The sequence below is a fragment of the Chaetura pelagica genome, unplaced genomic scaffold (assembly GCF_000747805.2).
Source record: "Chaetura pelagica isolate M959 unplaced genomic scaffold, ChaPel_1.0 scaffold336, whole genome shotgun sequence".
Taxonomy (NCBI): domain Eukaryota; kingdom Metazoa; phylum Chordata; class Aves; order Apodiformes; family Apodidae; genus Chaetura; species Chaetura pelagica.
The window spans coordinates 2,448,079-2,459,053 of NW_009953652.1; the positions used below are offsets into that span (position 1 = coordinate 2,448,079).

At 40.1% G+C, this 10,975-nt stretch overlaps 1 protein-coding gene across 1 annotated transcript in view; it reads right to left on the minus strand.

Moving 5' to 3' along the window:
• The window catches only part of KIF16B (kinesin family member 16B), a 131,375-nt gene that overhangs the window by 98,207 nt on the left and 22,193 nt on the right, over positions 1-10,975 (minus strand). The gene's annotated exons all lie outside the window — the stretch shown is intronic.

Here is a 10,975-nt window from a genome sequence, read left to right on the forward strand (position 1 = left end):
ATCCATTAAAAGAAAAAGCAAATAGCAGACTGGTTAAAGATCTGTATGGCCAACAGCCTGTTTGCTTTCTTTACTATATTACCTGGTCAAATAAAAGATACTACCTTTCCCATAAACTGCTCTTTTTTATCCCTAAAACTTTAGAGCTATAACAGTTAAGAAAATAATCCATTTTAAAGGTCTTAGCCAAAATAATTTGTCAAGCATTCTTGATATACAGTCATTTTAAAGAGTTGAAAAATGTACTGACAAATAATTGCAATAATTTTCAATGTACATAATCATGTTACAGTGCATCCCACCTGTAAATTGTTGTTCAGAAGCTTTCCTGACAAAAGTTATGCAGGTTCTTTGGGACTTGCTCCTAAACCAATGTTTTGGCATTCTCGTAATCTTATTTTAGTAGATCCGAACAGCAATGAAAGTCAAGATACTGCAAATCATTTTGCTTTAAAATATCTGAATTAAGTCTGAATTAAGAATGCAGAAGAATCTGATTTTTGTATCTGCAGTGACATCTAGTGCAAAAAAACAAAACGACATTTTAACAGGCTTCTAGAAAATGTGAAGGTTTTCATTCATTGTGTAATATCTGACTGAGACAGACAAGAATAACTGGCATTAACCCTTTTTAAACTTTCTTAGTATCTTGTCTCCTGCACAACATTCACAAGCCAGCTGAAGGGGATCTTATTAAGTATAATACATTAATAAGAGACTATATAATGCAAATGTGCATTTTCTGTTTCCATACAAATTGTCTGATAAATGTACATATATTCCATAATTGTTGGAGGGCAAACAACTGTTGAGAAAGTAAACATACTTAGAAACAGAGTTGGTATTCTATTTATTCTGTCAGCTTTTCCAAAAAACAAATTCTGCAGCAACATGTGACTTAAATTCTTTCTGCCAGCTTCCTAGATAAGCAACCCTATTTTAATTCTGCAATGATTTTTAAACCTCTTTCTTAAAAATTCAACCAGAAGACATAACTTGTAGACAGGAAATAAGAACAGGAAGCATACAAGAAATGTTGTCTAATATAGAAGACAATTAAAACAAGTTATAAAATAAGAAATAAAATTTGCTAAAATTAAAGTACAGATTTAAGTCTCCTGTTAGAAGTACAGTTATGCTCCAAATGCAGCTAACAACAGACATTCTAACCAAAATGCAACACCAACATGTCTAACTAGCAATGATCTTATAAAAAATATTCAGTTACTGAAATGCAAAAGATCCTTAGAAACAAGTGTTATTCCTGCCAAACATACAAATAAACACATATGCCAAAGCTGAAAAAGAACAGTTTAAATACAGTATCATGCATACATGAGTTTGTATATAAATGCACACCATTCCTGTAACTCCCTTTTTTCATTCAAGTTATAAACTATAACCATTTTAGGACCTGTGTTCCAGAGGCATGTGTGCAGGAGTCTAAAAAAGTTACTTTTAAAAGGCATGATTAAAGCCAACATTGGCATCTTTTTAAAAATCTTCATAATACGCAATTTTCCAATATTGATAAAATTATTGAAGTGATACAAATAATTCCAAATATCAAGCTATAGCTTTTTGTTCATTAGATAATTTTATATAGAAGTATATATATCTAAGAAAAAAAAGCTACTCATTAGTGATCTAAGACAAATACATTATGCCTAAGATTCCTAATCTTACTATGGAGCAGGCGCAAAACTCACATTATTGATTCCCAAAGGCATTGGAATAGGGAAGTTTTATCACAGCTACTGTTTTTTTGGACAGGAACTGCATGCCACAACTCATGAACTACCATCATTACTAGTGATGTGGTAAGTGCTTTTAAAACATTCTACAGTTTGTTCTTCAGGAACCCAGGAGCTTATACCAGCTATTAAAAAGTAGATTTAGTAGGCACAAGAATTTTATGTGAAAGTAGCAGGTGTTAACTGAGAGTGCTTTTCACTGGAGGACTGAGCATGTTAAAACAAACACATGGCAGGATGAAGAAAACAAATGTTCTTTGAAGGTCAAAGTACTGGGTTAGAACACAAAACAAGCAAAAAGAGGAAAAGGAGCCAAGCTAGTGAAGGTCCATAGGAAGTAACAAAAAGGGTTAAAAAAGTTACATATGTGCAGCCTTACAGGCAGAAGAAATGAGATAAAGGTGTATAAATACCATTCAGCAACTGTGGTTTCAAAATTATCTAGAAAAGCAAATAAATGTAGACTAATGCAGCATTTATATAGAAAACAGCAAAGCGTTCTTGACAGAGTTCACTATGGTATACAAGCCAGCAGGAAAGGAAATTACTAGAATCAAAATCTATTAGCTTCTGCCACCCTAATCAGCACCTCATAAAGACCAACACGATTACTTTTGAGTTTTGGTCTCCTAGTTACTTTGTTGGATACAGACAAGATTCATAAAGAAAGAAAATTCCCCTTTTTAGATCCGTATGTCTAGCAAAATAACTGTTCGGTATTACTCTGTATTATTGATCATGGCAAGTTAAGAGGGTTTCACCTTCCCAAGAAAGAGGAATGATTTAAAAAACAGGTAGATACTAATGCCTGAAGATAGACGTACCAGCAACAGTAAGAATGACCACTGTTGAAGACATGAAAAGGTATCATTAACCAGTACTCAATCAAAGGGCACACAAAAAGATCAAATAAAACAGCATTCGGTAACATATTTACACAACATACGGTAAAGTACTGCAGCAGAATTAGTATTATTGATACAAGCAAGGCTGTGTCACTAAATCTAACAAGACAAAGCCAGTTGAAGCAGCTACTAGTAAACTATTGATCATGAGAACACACAAAAACAGACCCTGTCTTTTAATAGACATCTCTCTGCATCCTTTGACACCAGTTGAGCTCTACCACACAAAGCTAATGACATTAGAATCAACCAACAGAATAATGAAATAAAAATAACTCTAAATCTACTTACAACTAAAAAATATATTAAAAAAAAGCATCTAAATACCTTAACACTAGATTACAGTATTTATGACATATCAAAGAAGGCAAAAGCTAGAAGTCAAACCAATTTCTACACAAACAGTAATGGGGAGAAGACATTTAAAAGGATGTTGGGAAGATAAAACTGCAAAGAATTATACAAAGGAGTACACATTTTTTAAAGATTAAAATAAAGGCTGCTAAATGTTAGAGAAAAAAATTGAAACGTGCACAAAAGATGACAAAAATACGATGCCAGTAAAAGAAAAAATATTTCTAGGAGAATGACAACACATGCAGTCAAATATAGCAGCCACATCAGATGAAGTTTTGTACCAATTAAAGCCTCAGATAAAGACAAAAATCGAAACTTGGACAGGTTACCCTAACATCTTAGAAAGCAGCTGAAGACATTACAGACCCCAGCATCGATCCTTAACAGAGCAATGCAAAAAGAACCAAAATAAGGAAAAGAGCAAATGGTTTTCCTTCCCTCCTCCTCTTCCCCTTGGGGATATGTATGGAAGAATATTTGACAGAAGGAAAAAAATATTCATAGAAAGATGCAATAAGAGTGAGATGAAAGCAAATCCTAGAGTGCTGAGGCTGCAAGACACCTGAAGATAGAGAATTAATGTAGAGAAGTGCTATTTTGTAAAGTCCGATTCTTTTGACAGTTGGTGACATTCCAGGATAAAACCCACAGCTCATGGGCTTCAAATCACACACTAGCATTTTGGTTTTCAACGCATCATTCCATCTATTTGTTAGGTTTACAAGGAATCATTACATATATTTGTTAAGTTATTAAGCATTAAGATATCCTCTCTTCAATTAAAAAGAGGGACACTTAGTATGGTTAGAGAGTCATGTTGTATCACAGGGGGGAGGTCAAGGATGAAAACAAACATTACCACTTGTCACTTCAGACAAACAATGCCAAGAAGCTGCCACACTACACAGTAAAGAATACTTTGGAGTCAGCACACATTTAAAACACTGACAGTATGCTGTGTCCTAATCTCAGTACAAGGAAAATGAGGGACTTGGGCTCTAGGCGTGCGTTGACAGTAATTCAGACTCCAGAATCATAGAATCATAGGGGTTGGAAGAGACCTCGAAAGATCATCTAGTCCAACCCCCTCCTGCCAGAGCAGGGTCACCTAGAGTACATCACACAGGAACGCATCCAGGTGGGTTTTGAATGTCTCCAGTGAAGGAGACTCCACAACCTCCCTGGGCAGTCTGTTCCAGGGCTCTGTCACTCTCACAGTAAAAAAATGTTTTCGGATATTCACCTTGAACCTCCTATGCTCCAATTTGCACCCATTACCCCTTGTCCTGTCACTGGTCATCACTGAGAAAAGCCTAACTCCGTCCCCCTGACACTCACCCCTTACATATTTGTAAACATTGATGAGGTCACCCCTCAGTCTCCTTTTCTCCAAGCTAAAGAGACCCAGCTCCCTCAGCCTTTCCTCATAAGGGAGATGTTCCACTCCCCTAATCATCTTCGTAGCTCTGCGCTGGACTCTTTCAAGCAGTTCCCTGTCCTTCTTGAACTGAGGGGCCCAGAACTGGACACAATACTCCAGATGTGGCCTCACCAATGCAGAATAGAGGGGGAGGAGAACCTCTCTTGACCTACTAACCACACCCTTTCTAATACACCCCAGGATGCCATTGGCCTTCTTGGCCACAAGGGCACATTGCTGGCTCATGGTCATCCTCCTGTCTACCAGGACCCCCAGGTCTCTTTCACCTACACTACTCTCCAGCAGTTCAGCCCCCAACCTGTACTGGGACATGGTGTTGTTCTTCCCCAAATGTAAAACTCTGCACTTCCCCTTGTTGAATTTCATCATGTTTCTCCCCGCCCAACTCACCAACCTATCTAAGTCTCTCTGAATGGCAGCACAGCCTTCTGGTGTGTCAGCCACTCCTCCCAGCTTAGTGTCATCAGCAAACTTGCTGAGGGTACATTCTATACCCTCATCCAGGTCGTTGATGAAGATGTTGAACAACACCGGTCCCAGCACCGACCCTTGTGGGACTCCACTAGTAACACACCTCCAACCAGATTCTACCCCATTGACTACAACTCTCTGACTCCTTCCTTTCAACCAGTTCCTAATCCACCTCACTTCCTGGTCACCAAACCCATACCTGATCAACTTATCCACAAGGATGCTGTGGGAGACGGTGTCAAATGCTTTACTGAAATCAAGATAAACCACATCTACCGCTCTACCATCATCTATCCACCTAGTAATTTCCTCATAGAAGGCTATGAGGTTAGTCAAACATGATTTACCCTTGATAAAACCATGCTGACTGCTCTTGATGACCCCCATGTCCTTGATGTGCCTGGAGATAGTCACAAGAACAAGTTGTTCCATCACCTTTCCAGGGATGGAGGTGAGGCTGACCGGTCTATAGTTACCCGGGTCCTCCTTCTTGCCCTTCTTGTAGACTGGAGTGACATTTGCTATCCTCCAGTCCTCAGGCACCTCACCTGTTGCCCATGATTTACTGAAGATGATGGAGAGTGGCCTAGCAATGACCTCCGCCAGCTCCCTCAGCACCCTTGGGTGCATTCCATCTGGACCCATTGATTTATGGATGTCCAGATTACTCAACTGATCCCTAACCCAATCCTCATCTACCATGTCAAACTCTTCCTCTATCTTGACTTCTTCTGGGGCTATATGAATCTGGGGCTCATAGGGAGACCCTGCAGGAGTGAAGACAGAGGCAAAGAAGGCATTCAGCACCTCTGCCTTCTTTATATCCTCTGTCACCAGGGCTCCCACCTCATTCCTCAATGGGCCAATATTGCCTCTATTGCTAGTTTTGCTAGCTATGTACTTGAAAAAGCCCTTTCTATTATCCTTAACCTGACTTGCAAGGTTAAGTTCCAAGGAGGCCTTAGCTTTCCTAATTGCCTCCCTACATCCTCTGACAACAGTCCTATATTCCTCCCAAGTGACCAGCCCCTCCTTCCATGATCTATAGATTTTCCTTTTCCACTTAAGTTTGCCCAGTAGTTCCTTCTTTAACCATGCAGGTCTCCTAGCACCCTTACTAGATTTCCTAACCATTGGGACACTCTGATCCTGTGCTTGCAAGAAGTGGTCCTTGAATGTTGACCAGCTATCTTGAGCTCCTTTATTTTCTAGCACCCTGTCCCATGGGATTTCCCTTAATAGATGATTGAGGAGACCAAAGTTTGCCCTGTGGAAGTCCAGGGTTCTGGTCCTGCTGGGTATTTTGTTCCTTCCACACAGGATATGTACTCATATAAAATCTGTTTTGTTGTGATTACATCAGCTCAGTTAAGATTTTATTAGCATTTAAATTCTATCACCATGCCTTACAAATTAGGTAGTTAATATTGTACAAACAAGGCAAACAAATAATTATCTTACTGTATTGCTTAATAATCTACCTGGTCTTCTGACATTTTTCAAAAAGAATTTTCAGCTTCAGTACAATACATTTTTTTTCTACTATGTTCTTGTTTGTTACACAGTTGTCAGGCTTTTCACTCTCAGTCTATCCTTCTTTCTCTCTTTCTTTACCTTTCTTCTTTTAGATTCTGTAGTATTGCTACATTAAAAGAGAAAGCAAGGAGACTTGCTATTAAGGGGAAGAAATTCAAAGTAGAGTGAAAAGTCATAGCAGTACTGTGAATAATTAGAATGCAATGATTCTTTGAAATATAAATATGTGTAATTTTGTAGGAGTGTAAAATGGTTTGGTTTTTTTGTCCCTTGTTTTTTCTAGCACATAGCCATCCATGGCCACATTCCAGTCATGTGAGCTGTCCCACCATGTCTTTGTTATTGCTACCAGATCATAACCCTTAGCCCACACACTGACCTCTAACTCTTCCTGCTTATTTTCCATGCTGCGTGCATTGGTGTGCAAGCATTTCAGGAAGCAAGCAGAGCGCACCAGTGGGACCAAATCCTCCTTAGACCACCTGCCTTTGGGCCCTGGTATGTTCCTCTTGGACTTGTCCCTAACAGACCCAGTTTTCTCTCCTTCCCCCTTCACATCTAGTTTAAAGCTCTCTCAATGAGCCCGGCTAAGTCCTGCCCCAAAAGCCTCTTCCCCCTCTGGGACAGGTGCATCCCACCTGCCACCACCAGGCCAGGTGTCTCATAAAGCAGCCCATGACCAAAAAACCAAAACCCTGTCTTTGGCACCAGTCTCTTAGCCATTCGTTGACCTGTAAACTCTTCCTATTTACCTCCCCACCTATTCTTGCAGAAGGTATGGAGGCAAACACTACTTGTGCTCCAGACCCCCTAACTAGCTGTCCCAGGGCCCTGAAGTCTCTCTTCATTGCCCTTACACTTTTTGTAATAATTTCGTCACTGCCAACCTGAAAAAATCAGCAGCAGATAGTAATAGGAGGAATTTACAAGATTAGGGAGTTTCCTTTTAACATCTCTAATCCGAGCCCCAGGGAGGCAACAGACCTCCTTGTGGGATGGGTCCGGTCGACAGATGGGCCCTTCTGTTCCCCTTAGAAGGGAGTCACCCACCACAATTACTTTCCTTTCCTTCTTGATTGAAGAAGTCCTAAGGCATTGGGGTGACTGACAAGTCCTAGGTACTTCGCTAGATAAGTCTACCTCTCCAACTTCAATTTCCTGTCCCTGAATTTCCAAGGCCTCATACCTGTTCTTCAAGGGCAATTGGGAGGGTGGAGGGGATTGGGAGGGTTTTTGCTTGCCTCTTCGAGATCAGACCTCCCTCCATTCCTTCATGTCTCTTAAGTCCTCTCTTTCTGTCTGGTGACAGGAGGAGAGGGGATCCATCACTTTCTCAACCTCTTCCATCTGTCCCTGCCTCAGGGTATGACTCCACCAATCTCTTTCATTCTCACATTCTCTAATGGTTCTTAGTCTTTCAACCTCCTCTGTCAGTTTAACCACCTGCCTGAGGAGATCATTTACTTGTTCACACTGCACACATGCAGTGTCACTGGCTCCCTCCGGTACCAGTGCCAGGCTCAGGCATTCACTGCAGCCAGAGACCTGCTCTGCTGTGTGCCTGCTTGGAAGCTCCGTCTGAGTTCCTACATTCTTTTTCACTATGGTTTTTGGGCGCGTTGTGACCATGATCTGTGTAGCTAATTTGCCTGTCTTGCTATGAGAAAGCAACCACTGCTCTCTGCTTCCTGCCTGCCCTCGTGCCTGCCCTGTGACAGCTGCTGCTGCTCTCTTCTCCGCGCTGCCGCATGCTCGGGGGAGGCTGCCAAATTGCCAAATCTTGCCACCGTTCTCAGCCATGCCCCCCGCCACGTAAGCCTTCCTGTTTCTCGCAGGATTCCCGCTCAGACTCGGGTCTCCTGGCTCTGTCCCGGCTCTGTCCCAGCTTCACCATCTCCGGGAAGCCCGGTCCCTTCTCAAATCCTCAGCAATTTAAAGGAACAGCTCTCACCGCTGCCGGTGCCGCTGCCGCTCTCTGCTCTGCGCTGCTGGCAGTCTTCCAGATGTAAGAAGGAAAGATTGTACTATCAATATTACCATCACCAGTCCAAGACATGTCCAATCTGACAGCATCATATATATGCAGGATTATACAAGATGTTCAGAGCTGACAATGACATTCAGCTGTATAGACACTGCACCAACTCCAGAACTGACACATTTCAAGATAGAGCACTTCAACACACCCAGCCTAAAGATGTAGATTGTGAAGGAAAACTAACTTCAGGTGAACTACATAGAAACAAACACCAAAGAAGATAAAAGCTACAAGCAAAAATAAGGAAGAATGCTGGGATGTACATGTCAGCTGCACACATGGCACTGTGCCAACTGAAATAATTGAATTTTAAGCTGCCAAATACTTTTAATCAAAAACTTGCCTTCACATGCTAGTCTCTCTTCCTCAGTATTTTCTAGCTGGATAGTATTTTCCACTCTATAAATTATTCTCAAGGCAGCATTCAGATGTTGCTAGTCTAATTTTATACAAGATTTAAAATAATTGGCAAGGGTGAACAAGTTTGAGGAACATCTTCCCTGTGAAACAGTGTGCATCACTGCCTTGTCAGACCTGATGAAAACAGTGTATTCAGTAAAGCCCAGGTAATTTTTTCCAGCAGTATCTGTTGATCTAGTAGAAGACACCAGCCCTACAAACCTTTCTTCCTGTATTTTACAAGGCTTATGCAAAATCCTATCAATTATTTTTGGGTTTAAACATTAACAGATTTTCCCATCAGCCTGTGATGATAATTCAAAACTCTAATATTTAGAGACTAGTATGAAAATGCATAACTACATATAATAGAGTAGGAAATCCCAATCAGCTACTACTGAGGGTACTTGCAGCTGGCAGACCTATATGAACTTTCAAAATCAACTGCCTAGAGAATTCTCCAAGCCTGCTGCAAGAAAGGAACTGAAAGGCAGCAGCTATCTCAGGACTGCAATCCCAGAGGGAGGTGAGAAGAAGCAGGTTTTAAACATAAATACAAACGTGAAGTTCTAAGCACCTTAACGAATAATGTCCTCAAAGTTACTGGATTATGGCATGGAAAAAGTTGCAGTTGTGACTGCAACGAGTTGGACATACGAAGACTGTCTCATTTATCCAAGGGTGCTGAGAAATTCCAGCTTTACAAACAAACTGTGTATATGGTCTCTGTGTGCTAGAGGTTGTACATCAATAACAGAACAAAAAAGCCAGTGGACTTACAGGGAGTCTGTTACAAGAAACACTATTGCTCTCTGCAGGTTAAAATCTGCTGCCCAGTGACTCAGCCTGGCAAACGGCCAGAAAGCGCTTTTCCACTCGTGTGCTGGTAGTGATTTCAGGAATCATTAAAAAAGAAGTGAATAAAACTATCGATAGCTTCAGTAAAACGATGTAAAATAAAACAGTCCAACCAAGAAATATGCTGCACATTTTCAGTTTTTCGGGACAAGAAAGTTTTATCAACTGCCTTTAACTCAAAAGTGAAATTATAAGATACGTTCATGTATTCAAGTATCAGCACATAAAAGTTCAAAACACAGAAGCTACATGAATTAAACCAAGAAAAACTCAGTACCAGAAAAGTAGAATTACAGCTTCTGAGTTTAAGTTCTTTATATTCAGCTAGTTACACAATGCAGCTTTCCCTCACCTACATGAATTGTTTAGTTAACACATCCTACAATTCTTTCATTTCTGTGCAAGAATCAGTGTATTTCCAACATAATGTTTGCTACATCACATTCACTTTCACACTTGAGCAAAATTCACAAATCGTCCATATAACAATGAAATCCACAATCCCAACATAAGTAAAGTGAGGATTAATAAAGTTCTATGTATGAATAGATGCTTCAATATAATAAAATATCACAGAAAAAAAGTAAAATTGGACCCAAAGTATCTCTGAGGAATATGCAAATGGCAATTCCCAGTTCAGTATCTGGACAGGCATAAAACAGCCCATTCTGTCACACCATCTGCTAGGCAGTTACCAACCCTGCTCTGTTTTCTTTGCTGTTTGTGCTTTATTTTTATTTCTAAGCATGAAGCCATTCAATTTATTTGGAAGTCAGATAAAAGACACAGTGGTGAACTTTAGAGGAGTAAAAAAGTGATACAAAGGAAAAAAAATCAACTACAAAAATAACATTTCAGGTCACTGATAAGGAGAATTAAAAATTTTACTTCTAAATGCTTGCTTGAATTGCACTACAAACAAGTTTACATTCAGCATATACTGCAAGTCATAAAAGCTTTAGCTTTGTTTTAAAATGTTTTATTTAACAGAGTAGTTAAAACATTTGGCAAAAAAATGCTAGTCTATGTAATGGAAAAGAAGCTGTGGGAATTATTCCACTGTGTCTGTGTGTGCATGCACACATGCATGTGCTTGTACCCATGTATAGAATTATAAAGCAGCCCATTAAAATATGGCCTCAGACTATCAACTTAATCACAAGCCAACTGCCAACATAAAACAACTGCAGAGCAAGAAAGCAAAGGTACGTGTAGG